This window comes from Ischnura elegans, chromosome 1 (assembly GCF_921293095.1).
Source record: "Ischnura elegans chromosome 1, ioIscEleg1.1, whole genome shotgun sequence".
Taxonomy (NCBI): Eukaryota; Metazoa; Arthropoda; class Insecta; order Odonata; family Coenagrionidae; genus Ischnura; species Ischnura elegans.
Window position 1 is genome coordinate 123,148,747 of NC_060246.1, and position 16,025 is coordinate 123,164,771.

At 40.4% G+C, this 16,025-nt stretch overlaps 1 protein-coding gene across 3 annotated transcripts in view; it reads right to left on the minus strand.

The window, feature by feature from the left end:
* The window catches only part of LOC124169138 (mediator of DNA damage checkpoint protein 1), a 406,870-nt gene that overhangs the window by 128,908 nt on the left and 261,937 nt on the right, over positions 1–16,025 (minus strand). The gene's annotated exons all lie outside the window — the stretch shown is intronic.

The following is a 16,025-nucleotide window of genomic DNA, read 5'->3' on the forward strand; positions in this document are numbered from 1 at the left end:
ATTATCCATTTCCACGGACTCATGCAGTGTAAAAACACGTCTCCCTTGGAGATGGGGAGAACGAACTGCAAAAGCACTTTATTAATAGAGGACACCTCTCACTCTCGGCGAGGAAAACAAACGAGCGGGGTGTTGCGGGTGACGACAAGTGGGCAAGGCGAAGAGGGAGAGAGAGAGAGTGGGTGGACGTACCGAGGGCTAGAAGATGAGGAGAGGCGGAGAGAAGGGGATTAGGTGCCTCTTGGGTTAACCAGTGCGTAAGATTTTTCCATCCGAAATTAGACCCACACGCATTCCCTCTCAACCAGAGGGGAGCAAAAAAAATACAGACGGCAAACGCAAGGAGAGAGGAGCGAGATTGATAGAACAGCTTCCACGGTCGTTTACCAAGGGCTAGGGCGAGGTGAGAACAAGAATTGCGGGTTTATGCATTGCTTTGGACGCGCACTTGAAGTCCAAAATTAGCGGCGGTCATAGAGGAGGCACTGACTCTCCTTGAGGTCATTTAGGTCATTACGGATGGAGAAGACGGGGGGAAGGATTAGTATTTGGGGACTGGGGGTTGGGAGAGGAGTTACCAGGTGTAGGCGATAGCTTACTTCAAAATAAAGGTGGCTGCTAACGGTCCAACATTTCACTGGTGCCCGAAGGACGAACTACTTCATTTCAACTGTCCTTGGGGCAAAGTCCTCCGAGATGAAGTTAGCATTTGTATCCTAAATGGTAATAACCACCAAAAGCCAAAATTGGCCCACTGGCCCACGTCCCCAATGAAGTCACTGCACCGAGAAACCTAACCTATATCTTTCATCCTAACCCGAATTATAACTCACCTTCCCAAAATAACGCAACAATACCTTTGAGAGAATGAAATACATGGTCACTAGCTAATTGTGACCGATAAAGTAGCGCGAAGTATTAAATTTTAAAGAAGAAGAATTTTCCATAGTGACATTCGCGCGCCGTAGCTACAAAGTCGACATAAATAGGATTCCTCTTTCCTTTGTGGCCTCTTCCCACTCCTTTAAGTCTACATCTCTCTTTCCTACACGTCTTCTCACACGATCGTGTTTCACAATCCAGCTTAGGATACGCCACAGAGAAAGGCGAGGGTATAAAGACGACAGCGGAAAAGCCTTGAGTAATCATATTTCACCCGTAACTACAGGATGGAAAGAATTCCGCCGGGATAGTTAAAACCCTCACATAGCCGCCTGTAGAGAAGTTAACTCATTTAACGATGCATTTCTGTACCTGGACAACACTCTCCGATTGCCAGTTAAACTTGAGCCATCTCTTACTCAAATCTCGAACAACACACTACCACACCAGTTAATGGAGAGCCGAGGGAAGTAGGTAACTGTACCGAGGGAATCCCACAAACATACATTGATACGAGATTCCCAGCGGCTTAGAGAGAGGATATCTTAAGCCAATGTAGGAAGCATCTGAGCAAGGAAAGTGTTGGAGAAGCATCGCCCTGAATGGAACCTGAAATACAAGTTTTGCAGGCATTTAGGAGGCATCGTAATGCCTATGAGCGATCATCCTTAATATACTCATAACTTCCATATAATCCTAAATCACTAAATATTGCTGGCGAAGAAATATTTTCAACGAAGTCAACAAACCTTGAAAAGTATATCTGTATTAGTACATCTATAAATATATTCAACGTAATAAACTAATACATTCGGTCCAATTTCTTTCAGTTTCCTTCGTCTCCACGAATAGCAATGGCAAGCAAAAACTGTTTTTCGCATCGATTAAACGGTAGCTCAAGCCATACAAAACACATGATTACTAGAGAGGTTTTCTAGCGTCGTTTAATTTTTTGGACTTAAGTAGACAATAGTTTTCAGCACACTTCAGGTCGAAGAACATTTGAAACACTTGAAAATCGGGAAAACAGAGAATTATCCTAAGCTTCTCAGACGTGAAGACGCCTACTGACAAGTAGACCAAACTGCTGCCAATTACAGTCAATTAACTTGTAGCCCAAAAAAATTAATTCACCCGTAATATCACAGATAATTATTTTGCAAAAAAAAATGTTGGAAAGACATGTTATTCTTCTTTCCGACACAATAGCTAACCTTCCCAGAGTAACGACCCATGCAGGTCAGCGACGAGTATAAAAAGCCCTACCCCAACCACATAATCTGCAACCCCGACAAGCTTCCGCGAGAAAATTCGGCGAAATCATGCTTGATGGCAGTGGCTGAGGTCGAGAGAACTCCAAGGCTACGCCCAATATGAATATTCAGCTTAGAACCGCTTTTCATTGTCTTTAAATTAGCCGGCGTTCACCCACCTCGTAATAAGACCACATTAATTCGAAGACCTTCCTTACGAGAGCTCTTTGGGAAGGGCACGAAGTGTATAGAGGTTAATGATCGCTTTGATGAAGGAGGGGATGATAGGTCTCGGGTAAAGGGGTTAAGCAGAGGCAAGTGAACAAACTGTAAGGGAGAGCGATACAGTTTGCACGCCAAGACAAGGAAAATCACACGATTCGTCATTAAATGGGGATCAGCTCCAGCGATAGCTTTTCATAGACCGTGGTAATCATAGTTCGAGTCATGTACTAAGGGCACCATGATCGATACGTTATTCTACGAGCTCAAACTTAACATAAGAGGCCAAGTGAGCTAAAGACTAGAGATCTGTACTGAGCTCAGCAGAATGAAAACGATAAAGTTTATAAACATCGCTTTAAATGTTATTTTCAGGATCATATCAGAAGAAAGATTTGCTAATATGAGTTTACCCATTGATACCGCTTCTCCACAGAGAAACGCATATTCGGCTTGACGAGGACTAACAATGCGGAATTTTTGGAATCATGCTTGAGCTGGTTTCCAACGGCCCAATTATCGTCCATACTCAATTTTCCTGGCTCCAGCAACGATTGTTTGGAACGAATGGCAATTTTTTTCAATCACTTTCACTGTCCCCTCAATGTCTTAATCTCACATTCCGACATATGCCGAACGCGCAGTTGCAATCGCTCTAAACGACCTTTCGAGCTCTGATTATCCAAATATCGTTTCCTGCTAACGTTCCAGATTGCCCTGATATCATTTTCCAATGTCCACCGCTGGAATCATCAATAAAAACTTGACTCTTTAACAGGCATTTTTCAGTGATCCTCTGAGTTATAATTAGAGGTATACTTCGAAGGGACCTAAAAATTGAAGGCGTGAATAAGGGTTGAATAGCCAAAAAGGGGAGGCCGGTGGCCTCCTTGTAGGATGGCGAAGCCCAAATGGGCGGTGTCGAGCGAAAGGGGTGCTATAGCCGCGGCCGAAACGGAGGCCACTCGAGGAAACCAAAACAAGCGCGGTAAACCTCTGGAATTCTGCCGCGCTTGCTTTCGCGTCAAATTTTCAGGAGAAAAAACTTGACTCTTTGATACGAGGGGCGCATGCAGCTGTTTAAATTTTACTCCCTCGTTTCCAAGACAGACTTTCATTCCCTTGAGAACGCCGGATTAGCTGGGGAGCAGATGAAAACGATCTTCGGAGGCAATTACCAGAAAGCAACCCATTCCTTTCGAAATGAAAAGTCTTAGAGACAAAGCAACAACATTGGGAAGACATTTTTTCGCGATTTAAATCGCATGGAATAATAAACAGTTCATGTATTGCGAGGGATAAAATTGGTGTGGCGGTTATAGCATAGGATTGCTATCCTGTAGCTCTGGATTCAAAACCACAGACGCAGCTCGATTCTGGGAGGCCCTGGGATGCCCTCAGGAGGGAGCTTCTGAGAACAGGCCTCCGTAGGTCGGATGGGATGTTACACCATGATGCCAAGGCGTCTATCGTCAACCGGATTTGTTCCATAACGTCGGAGACGGGTCTTCCTTTACCCTTTCTTTCCTACCCTTTCCTTCTCACGCAAATGACCCCAGCAATCAGTCGGCTATACTCAACGGCATAACTTCATACCACGCTTTCCGACCTGTCAGGGAAAAACTCCATGTCAGCGTCTTAAAGATGGCAAGTGAGAATGGATGGTTAAGAATGAAAAATGTCCACCCACCGAATGGTAATTATAAACTTATCCGTTTTGTCCATCGATTTTTATCCTTCTCAACGCCAAATAAAGGTGAGCAAAAAACTTACACCATAATCAGTCGCGATGACCGGATACTCGCTCAATATACCTGATAAGACGTCGATTGAGGGATAGAACACAACCACCAAGTATGCAAAACTGAAGTTCTCCGAAATCAAACGCTTGTATGAAAAAATATCCATAAACACTTTTTTTGCCGGCAAAAAACCTTCGATGCGGTCGGGGTAGAAAAATAACAAGAAAGCATCTCCTTTCCAATACATTGGTGCTAAGGGGGACCACGCGAGTTTTTGCTCAATTTAACAGGTATGAAAATTAAGCATCCGAATCCGATTGATTGTAGTATGAGCGATTAGAGACGTAGTTTGGCAGATAAGCCGAGAGAAGTCGCCGTCACGCGAACCGAAATGGGCCGACGACAGGAATGTGGCCATGGAGGGACCCTTATTAATTCCGTTATGCTGATGAGGACTCGAACCATAATAACAGTCACTGCACCCTATGATTATTGCCCATCATTCCTGGGGCCACTTTGCGCCGGTCGCTTAAGGGCTTGGAGGGGGTCGAAAGCGCAAAAAATAGACCAGTAGCAGTCCCACACGCACACTTAATGAGCAGAGATTAAAACCGACAGATGCAACCCACAATAAAGATTTCCAGAAGGGCATCACGTCAACTCTTATCTGAGAAGTTAAAGGGAGGAGCCCAAAGGAAAATAGGAGAGGGAAGCCAGAGGGGTCAGCTGTTTTCTTAAAGAGACGGAGTTTAAAGTGAAGGTATCTTTTATCTTTCTCAAGGCATTGGCATTTGCTGACCGAAAAGAAAACTGGGGGACGAATATAGCCTCCAACCTCAAGAATTATCGAAAATAACCAAATAAAGTGTAACTAATGGGGTAGCAATAACATTAATAACCCTTGCAATTTTTATCGGTGTAGTAATTCACCTCTAAGCCTTGAGAGAGAAAACAACCTCGTAAAAATTAAGGGAGCATTTGAATTTCCCTTTAGCGGGCTTTTTTATCTGAAAAAATAGAACAATGCGCATTAAGATCAAGAGAATCATAAAATTAAAGATATACAAAATTAATAATGGCATCTTAGCATGGAAAAACGTTTTCCGAGGCAAGAGGGAAAATTGAAAAAATAATATTCATCCGAATGTTAAATAAGAAAATATGCACATTTTGCGTCATCAGTTACCTCATACTTTATGGTGACTAGCGCAAGGGCTTAAGTTGACCTTTCAAATGCGTTTTCTAATGTAAAAAATCGTAAAATCAAGGAATTATTTTTCTTGAAGTGCGTGTTGCGCAAAATAGTCATTTATCCTGGCTTCATCATCATGATTTAAATGGTATTCACAACTAGACGCAGCTTACTTGATATCTTATGGAATTAGAATAGAATACCACTCCTTTTCCTTCCGATTGATTTTTCATAAACTAAAACAGCACAAATGAAAAGGTACAGTTCAGGAGGACGGATTAAGCTTTGGGCCATACAGTTTCGCTGGCATCGACTGTACGCGGATACACCAGCATCCATACCTTGAATCTGCGTCAACGCGAGATGACTCTGTCTCCGCAAGGTATGACATGAACATGAGTTTGCAGATGGAGAAGGGACAAAGACTCAATCCCGCGATGTCGAGCAGAACGAGGAGTCCCTTTCACTTGACATTCAATCGGCTGGCATGCGAAATGTGACATAACAAAAGGAGGAGACCAGCATGTGATCTCTTGTCAGCAAATGAAGCAAAGAGGAAGGGCCAAGGACAACGGGAGAGCAAGGGGAAGGGAGGGAGGGTAGGAAAAGGGGCGGGGCGCGAATTCCACAAGTGTGAACAGAAGAAACTACAGGAAGAGAGAGGTCGGAGGCAATGCAGCGCAGCCAGATAAGGATGAAGCGGAAAAAAATAGCCCAGGAGAGCGCATTGATAGTTTTAAAGGCTTTCAAAATTAAAAATAAAAGCCCAAGGACACGGCAGCCTTCGGATGCAAATCACTGCGAGATATGAAGGGCGGTAGAATGTCAAGGTTGCACGCTTGTCATTAGGGGATTCAATCGTGAAGTGGAGGGGGGGATAGGGCAAGTGTGATCAGTAGTTTCGAGTTCCGTGAATAACTGTACTACTGATTAATGAGAGTACCATGAATCAATTCCTGGGATGGAACACACGGAGTCTATTTACCTACGTGTCGTTTCGAACGATAGCGAGAAACCATACACGAAATGTATAAAGCCTGTCTTTATTCTGAAGGCACGTCACAAGGGCCAAAAACACGCTGCATCTCACATACTGGACTGAAAAAACTGATTAATATTATAAGTGAACAATCACCGGAAAACTGGGCCGATCCCCCACCCCCCCAAAAAAACGGTAGGAACACGAAAAGAACACCTGAAATATTCATGAAAGGAGGTGACTTCGTAAATAGAATCTCCCCATCTTTTTTCATCGGGTGTTGTCCCTCTCCTAACATACATACACAATGGGCGAGGCCCGGATAATTACTCCACATTTCCTTATCGGAGGATCCGGTTCCACATCCAAAAAGGCAACGAACGACTTAAAAGAAAAAAGAAACGACGCCAAATTCTTTGGGATTTTTCCTCTCAAAAGACATATGCCTTAAAAAGAACACGTCCGTCATCTTTCGCTCAAGGTCTTGGACATTGGCGTATCTGACTGAATATAATGTATCGGGTGGAAAGAGAGAGAGGGTGACGAAGGATGGAGGAAAGTATGGGAAGATGGAAAGATGAAATGTAGGTGGTTGCCAAAATAAAAAGAGAAGCGATACTTTTTCCTCTCCCCGATTGAGTTTCAAGGGCGTCCGGATAATAGGACGCGGGAGAGGGCGGCTGAGAACCGCGAGCAGTAGGAATGCAAAAAGAGACTGTTGAGGCGGAGCAGGAGCTGCCATCAGATCTCTTTCCCTCTGGGACACAGTAGGGGAGGGAGCCGGGGCGAAACATAACGGCAGAGCGGCGAGGAAGTTGCAAATCTCTCGCGGATGATGACGACGCTGATGAGATATAATCCTCAAGTTTGCGGGCGAGAGATGCGCTCTGGTAATTGCCCACCTAAGCCACCCACCCCTCGCCTCGCGACTCAGCAGCGGCAACTGGCGCGAGCTGACCCCTTGACATCCTTTATGCCACCCTCCCGGGATGATCACCCGCTCGCTTTCCATCGGATACGGTTTAGTCTAATCGGTGTCACACAGCACCGTTTGGCCTAATGAAGTCCCCTAGCGTATTTCATTCACGAGTATCTTAGAATAAAAAATAAAACTTTTTCATAACTAAGACATGCATGGTGTGACGGTAAGAGGTAGAGATAGAAATGAACTATTTTTCAGCTGATTAAAAAAATGTAATTTTTCCCTCTGAGCTCACATGAAGTAGTTTGCAGGATTATTCCTTCGCTGGTTGGAATCTCAGCGCTACCTATACACGAGATTGATTATAATCAAAGTATAAAAAGAACGCGTTCTTCTGTTAAAAAAGAAATAATACGATTGTCACAAAAAATTAGCTCTAATTCATTGGGAGACTACGTCAGTGTAAATTCATAGCAAAACACTCTCACGAACGTTTTCACACAAGCTTTGATCCAACATTATTTACGAAATATACTGAAGAAGTTATTATGACAAACGATAGAAAAGAAACATCTTAATGCTACCCATCAAATAATACCCAATCACCAACCTAATAAAAACCAAATGTCCACTAGCATTTACAAAAATCTAAAATATAACACTGGAACTAGAGGGTACGCCCTGCCTTTCTCATGCATCAAGGATAAAATGTCCGAAAAGTATCGCTCTCTTACTCTGGAAAACACATATAAATGCCACAAATTACTAACAAACTGCGGATCAAAGGTGGAATTTGTTTCCACAAGCTATTAATATTTTACTATCTGCTCTTTTTTGTAAGTTAATGAATTAGGGAGCTGAGCTCGGCACGGAGATAAACGAATAACAATTAAAAAATATTCATTAGCCATGGTTCATCTAGATAAATTTGGAAGATTTGAAACATAAGGAGCCTTACCTCCATGCATTACAGGCTAAAAATATAATAGATTAACTTCAAGGTTAACTTATCCCGTCTTCTTAGGAAAGAAAGTAAGGAGACCCAAACGCAACGAACCCGAAGGATAAGAAACGTCATCTACTCAGAGGTCCACTCACGGCCGAGAGGAAGAAGCCACGTGCATTCTGGAGGGCCATAAAAGCGCATCAATCTCATCCCTTTCCCTCGTCAACATCTTCTACCTCATCTCTCGCCCCCTCTCCACCACTCCCTTCATCTCGGACGCCCAGGGCGAAAAACCTCACCTCCATATAAAAAAACTGACCTTGCGGAGGGAATAACATTTACTTCGCTTATACAGCCTGATGTTTACACCATCATCACGTCATTAAAGGGTAAATACCGCAGGAAAAGTGATTACAGCGTCTCGGAAATAAACGAATAACAATTTTAAAAGATTCATTAGCCATGGTTGATCTAGATAACCGTAGAAGAGTCGAAACATTTAGAACCATCTCTCCACGCACGAATAGCTTTGAGTCGATTGAATTATCTTCAAGGTTAACCCACCTCGTCTTCTTACGAAAAAAAGAATAGAAAAAATAGTAACGGTCATAATCTAAAGAAAGACTAAAGAAAAAAGAGGATTCATAAATGTAATAACTTCTTCGTGAAAAATCATGAAAACGTCAAATTACAATAAAAGAACGTGCAAAAACCATGATGAGGTACCTATAAAGTAGACTATGGAGGATGGCTACAAGATTATTAACTCTATTGAAATCGTATTGTCATGAAATATATTCACGAAGACCAATACTTCAAATATAAAAATAAGGCATGAAAAATTGAAGCCAATCACTAATGTCCCTTACCGATATATCTATCTGTTTTCCAATAACAGGTAGTGCTGAGCAAAATGAGACCACAGGTTAAGAAGACCGAGGTAAAAATCATCGATCTCTAAAAAAAATGACTCAAGAGAAAGGATCATTAAAAATTCTAATGGTTACAGAGATATTTCCCAGAATTCCTTACGACAGGAAATGACTCGCCCTCAAAGAGATATAACGATACATTGCGCAGAAAAAGTGACACTGTATTCCAAAAATTAATAGGTAGTAACTATGACAAAAATGTGATTTAAACCACTTCAAGCATCCCTAAAAACTTAAAGGCATTAATTTAGACAACATCTTAACAATATGAAAAAGTGATTCTCATCGCTAGATGCAATCTTCATTTCTTACTTGGCCTGGGAACCGATTTTATGAGCGGAAAGAACGCTCCAAAGATAAGAGACTTCAACGGCCGAAGGAATGGCGGCAGATATTTGGAATCGACGAAATGATTTTCCAGGGTTATATTGTCAAACTAATGGGCCCATTTCTTGAATAGACTGAAACATGATCGCCATAAACGCAGTATCTCCACCCGACATCTCATTCCTGTGAGCCCATTGAGTCCCAACCCTCCTGCCACACTCCATAATGATACATCAACTCTTTAACCTGCACCCCGCAACCGGTATTATGAAGAGCTCGGGCGTAACTCCAGTCGGGCTCCTGGAAGTAGAGTGTAGGGCCGTCCCCGCGTCGGGGATTCCCGTTATTACGAGGGGGAGAGCTGGCAGAGAGACGGGGTGGAGACGACGGCGGAGTAGGCCTTGGAGAGGAGAGGAAGATCGCGGGCATAAGACTGAGTGCGAGGGTGGTCTCCCTCAGTGAGGACACGCACGATCGGACAAAAAGAAGCAGGAGAGACGGGGAAAGATTAAGAGCATTTAAGGGAGGAGGGGTCGAATACAAAACACGGTCGGCGAGTGGTACGGATCGGAACGGCGCGGCAAATCGATTTCGTGAGTGTTGTGGCGGGATGGAGGGTGCGTGCACTCCGAAGCGGGCATTTTAAAAGCGGATCGAATGCAATCGCCGGGCACACACAAAAAATATGAGAGGGTGAAGACGGAAAGGGCATAAAGAGAAATTGAATCGTCCGTTATCCAAATTTAAACTAGCACAATGGAAACGGAAGCACGTGATTTATAGCGAGTAATCTGAAATTAAACGATTCGGTCCGATGAACATCGATGTAATTTTTTACATGCTCTATAGTATTTCGGTCACCAAAAGGCAATTTATCATACACCTGAACTGTAAACACCGAACGCGGGGGATAGATCAATTTATGCCACGAAATGGTGTTATTATCTTTACTGGACAAATCTTTTCCAACATTACAAAATTATTCTTTGAATACTCCTCGAATACGAAAAAAGGTTATACAATTATGTTCCCCTCAGTACGTACCCATTAGTGCGTAACCATTAGTTTACCACAAATGCAACTAAATGAAAGTGGAAAATGAACTAGTACCTTTGGTATTTTTAATTAGGTACTTAACCACTGCCTTAAATATCAGTAGAGAAGATATAAATGTTTTACAGATAAGTAGAGCAAATGGAGGCCTGATGCATTAAACAAATATCAGATGCATTCAAAAACCTGTTATTTAAGAAATTTATAAAATGTGGCATTGAATACTGGTTAAGGGTTAAATAAAATTTTTAATTCAGCCAAATACAGTTCATGGTTTGCGGATTTACCTTGTGGTACCACGATATTAGAAAAGAAAATTCAATTTGTGCGTACCACACCTACACTTTATTACCGAACTTGGTTTCTTCAATTATGTAATTACTTTGATGGTGAAATAATTGTCGAAATGACTGGTAAATAAGTTCCAAAAAAGGAGAACGTACATGTGAATTTTCTATTCCAGCCAGACACCTTCGAGGTGGCCAGTAGAGCAATGTGTATGCGAATGCAGAAGGCCCTGGAAAACGATCTCAAGGTGGAATGGGAGCGGGTTGTCCGGAAACGTGATCAGCAGAGCATGCCTCGATGGGGAAGGACTGGATTGATTGGTCCAGCGAAGAAGATGAAGCGGGTCGGGGAAAGTGAGAGTATCGGATGCTGGGAGGAAGGCCTTTCATGGCAGCCAGAGGACCACGACGACAGCTGACGACGGAGGGGACGCACACGCAAAAACGATGGCATGCGAGACCGAGGAAAACAGTGGCATCTCGGTCAGCGAGGAAATATTCGCCAGAAAAAATTGCGATCCAAATGCGAATACAGAAGAAGGAACTCCAGCACAGTGGACGCGGAAAATATTAGCGATTCAATCGATTGAGAACTTATAGGCCCGTATTCATAGTCGCGTCTTGAGCATTTGCTTGATGAAGATCGCCTCAAGCACGAGCTTATTCGCTATTTCCGTTTCATAGTCGCTAAACAAGACGGTCTCAAGTCATTGTTGAATGAGACGAGCTTGATCAAGCTCGCCTTGTAATAAGGCGAGCTTGTCCGCTTTCATAGTCGCGCCTTATTGTAAACAAGCAAATGCTCAAGCGCGCCTGTATTCATAGTCGTCAAAGGTCGTCTTGTTTATCAAATAAGACAACGAATAAGATCGCCTTCGTCAAGTCGACGTCGACCCCGTCTTGAGCAAATGCTCATTCAAGTTTGTGTTACGTTATCCGCTGGAATCCGGACAAATTACAGTTTTCTGACGTTTTTACTCGAATTTTATTAATAATTATGGAAATTATTAGTATTTTGCTTCGAAATTCGACGAGTTATGAAGTGTTTCGAAGAATAGATTAGGCTGTAAGGTATGGAAAGGAGTGGTGAATATATTCCTAAAAAGAAGGTTTAAGGACGTAAAATTGTGGCTGATTCGTATCCTGCGTGTTATGCCGTAAATTCTTATGTAATCTGTGCCAACTTCTCTGACGACTTGATTCACTTCATTGCTGTCACAAAATGGGAAGTGGACAACCGGTAAAGTGTGTGTAAAACATTGTTTTTCATTGCAAGGAGAGGATACCTCGCCTTATATGCTTCAGTAATTACATTTCGAATATCAATGAGTCTTATTTGACGTGGATTACGTGTTCGAGTGGAATATTTCATAGATAAAGCGGTGTCTGAAAGTGCGAGTAACATACCGTTACCTACAGTTCGCGATTGTGCTCCTGTGCAAACCTTTTGTGGCATAAATTGTTCCATTTTAATTGTTTTACACATTATTAACCTTGTCATTATGCGTATCTGATTATTCATGACAGTAATATACTCTTCAGAGAGTACCTAACGTTTAAAACAAAGTCATTGTACTGGAGTGCTTGTCAATCAGTTATGAAATATTTTGTTCCTTTTGAAAAGAAATATATCCTTTAGTTGCACTGTGTAATTCCTGTTCTTCCAGTTATTTCTAACTTCTCCAATTAGTGGAATGCATATCTGTTCCTACCAACATGTATTTTGTGGATCTTCGAGAGTGCAATAAGAATGAAATAGGCATACATTTTGAAATAAAGTTAATAGCTGCTGCTTTGAAGACTGCTGTAAAACAGTCTTCGATGGGACCATTGTGGCAGTGTATAAGTTGTGGTATTTTAGTTGTATTATGATGAAATATTTTGTGCTCTAAAAAGGTGACAATTTTTTAAAATGCTGTTCGAATATCAAATTAAGCTACAGCTTGAGATTGGCCTAAGCTTTTAATATGTGCTTACTTTTTCTGCTGTCTAATTTAAGAGAGCCTATAAGAGTACCTTGTATTGCACATCTTTTGAGTACAAGTGATTGAGTAAGTGACGATAAACGAATTATCCCTGCCGATACTTACTTCCCTTGCCAACATAGAGAAGGTACAGCTATATTACCTATTTGAGCTAATAGTAAAATATCTTCATTTCATGCTACCATAATGGGGTCTTTCGTTTAACAAATTTGCCATGTTTGCATTTTCTTTTCACCCACTATCACTTAAATGCCAATGTTGAAAAATATGCTCTCAATAATGAACATATTTCTATAATTAGAGGAACCAACTAGTAAGTATTGCCTCTGGTGTTTGGATTACTATACCATAAATGTGAGTGATACTCGATTAGTATTATGTAAGCATAAGATATGATTGTTTTTAAGTCAATTTAAATTGACTTAAAATAATAGTAAATACACATTGGAGTAGGCCTACTCCAATACCGGTACTTCCCCTAAGTATATTTCACAATCAGTGCTGAGTATTTACCTCTCTGTTTTTGTTAAAGAATCAATTGTGGTTAATTGTTCCATAAAGTTCCTTCAGGGCTGTGGTTCTTAACCTACCTAGGGCCATAATACTAAAATACTTTTCTTGCTGCCATGACCTCCATATAAAAAGGATGGAATTGTATGCATTGCTACTTTTATTGTATTTATTATCATTGTAATTTTAAATATTTTTTCGTGACGGTTTCCGAAAACCCTTGTGAAAGGGTCAGTCCACATCACAAGTGGTCATAACCGACAGGTTGGAAACCTATTCAATAAAAGAAGAGCTCTTAGAATGCAATTTACTGAAAGTAAAATCCAAACTGATTTCCAGGAAATGGTTTGGTATGATGTCAGGCTCCCATTAAATCATTTATTCCTGCAAAGTTGTCAGAAAAGGAGGTTTTCATGAAAATGATATTCTTCAAATCTTTGATGTTATTACAAATGTTTAATATTATTATATTTTTAGAAGCAATGTAACACAATGACACAATTGCTGTTGTACATAACAAAATAATTCTAACACAATACAATCAATGTAACACATAAAACAATGTTACAATCAACGAAACACATAACACAGTAACACATCTGGGATAATGAAAGAAGCAACAAAAATTCATTATTCATTCTTTTGCATTAGTTTCCTATAGCGCCCTCTTTTCAAGGCTAACTCGGATTTAGCGAAGCTTTTTTCCTCCCTCTGTTCTTGATGATGCAGGAGCTGTAATAAAGTTATTTACTTAGGAAAATTTACTCAGTTTTATAATTGGGGAACTATCACTAAGGGTTATATTTATTACTTGTGTGGTATGTCAGGTGGAGACTGCATATTCTAATTTATAAGAATCAATCTTGTGATCAACAAAAACACTATCATTTTAATCTCTTATATAAAACTGATGAGGTAATTTCATTTAAAGCTCATCATGGCCTCTAAAATCAGGATATGAAAAAAAGATTAGTTATTTACTCCGGAAATCATTGAGTTAAATTCCAAAAATTTTATAACACTAAGGTATCCATAGGTATGATAATAGTAATAGTGTTGTTTCTGTGGTTATTGAATGCTTTATTTTTCATTCATTCTGATGAGTGAACCTAATCATTCAAATCTTCATTGCATTTATTTGCTGCCTTATGAAGAACCTGATTGAATGAAAGAATTCAGAAGTTGAATTCTTTACCCCTGAATATGTATATTGACAGCAGGGGCTGTTTGAGAAGCTGGTCCAAGGTGTGGAATATTATTGAAAGGAACAGAGTCCTGGTTTTTTTCCTGAGACCACATAATGTAGGTGGAGTGTAACTTAATGTAGATTTTACATTGGAATCACCTCAGATAGTGTGTTGCACTTTAATTGGAATGCCTGTAGAGAGTAGGTACTCGAGTACAGGAAACCAATATAACTTCATAACGCTTCTAAAAACATCATATTTAAGTTAAATAGATTAGAATCTTATTTGGAGTCATATTGGCAATGCTGCTAACTATAGCCTTATTTTTTCTTTGTGGAAAGAGTGTTTGGCATTTGGAAGAAGAGGTTTCCATGCCTTTCGAAGAGTGTTTCCACAAAACTTCTCTGGTCAGCAAGTGACTTTGTAGCCTGTGCTGTGCTGCACAACTTGAGCCTAATATTCCATAATGTTCTTGTAGAAGATGATCATAGAGAAGATTAAGTGGTTACCGTTGATTCACTGACTTGCATCCAGGAGATGGTTTTGCTATACGACAAGCATTAATTGATCAAATCTTCCTTTAATTTGTGAGAAAAGAATTATCCCTTAAAAGCATAAATTATATCATTAATTTATTCTTGTTTGCAGTTAAAATTTGTAAATGTGTATTTAAGTAATCACCGTCAAAACCATTCCTAATTTTGGATTCATTAACAGATAATGCATGTACCTCAGTGAAATATTGTGCATTAGTTTGTTTATTGTGTTTTGGTTAATGAATAAGAGCTGATGGACACCAACCTCGATACTGACTTCACCAGCCTAAAGGTTATGTATTTGTCTTACAAGCTCACAGCTCATTTTTTATATTTCTCTCTCTGATATACATCTAATCAAAGCCATCTCCACACTGGAATGAACCCATGATGAAACATATGATGTTTAGGGCAATCAATGCGGCAGTTAGGGTGTCGTAGGGTGAAGTTATCCGAATATTAAAGGTTTACCCATTGTACCAAACAATGCCTGCTTTGCACAGCTGACAGAAGTACTATGTAATTAAAATATATGTTCACCTATGATAAAATCAATCCACCCACGTTGATCTAATGATGCCTCACCACACTGTGTCTCATGCATGCCCACCTCCACTTCATTTGTATGTACAATTAATGAATGAAGCAAATAAATTGTTATATTTAATAATGTAAACAAGTTTAACATCTCTCCCTACTTATAACAGTGATTGAAGTTTATTTAGCTATATTTTAGATTTTGTAATTCAATAAAATACTTGATAATGGTAGGTACATGATACTTAATTGATTCTTGCCTTGTGTGCATTTGCAAAAGGAGAAGTATGAAACTATAAAATTTTATATCTTTCAATTTACATACTTGAGGTGCCATAAAATAATTTTAAAATAGAATTTAAAATGTAACTACAGATAAATAGCATGTATATCCATCATTAATACCCATCCCTTAAGCATATACCTCATCTGGGGATATTACTTCAATGTTTTCACCTATTTCTTGTGATATGAGGTCTGCTTTTTCTATAAAATAAGAAATAATTACATTAAAAGAATGTTGATATGACTTT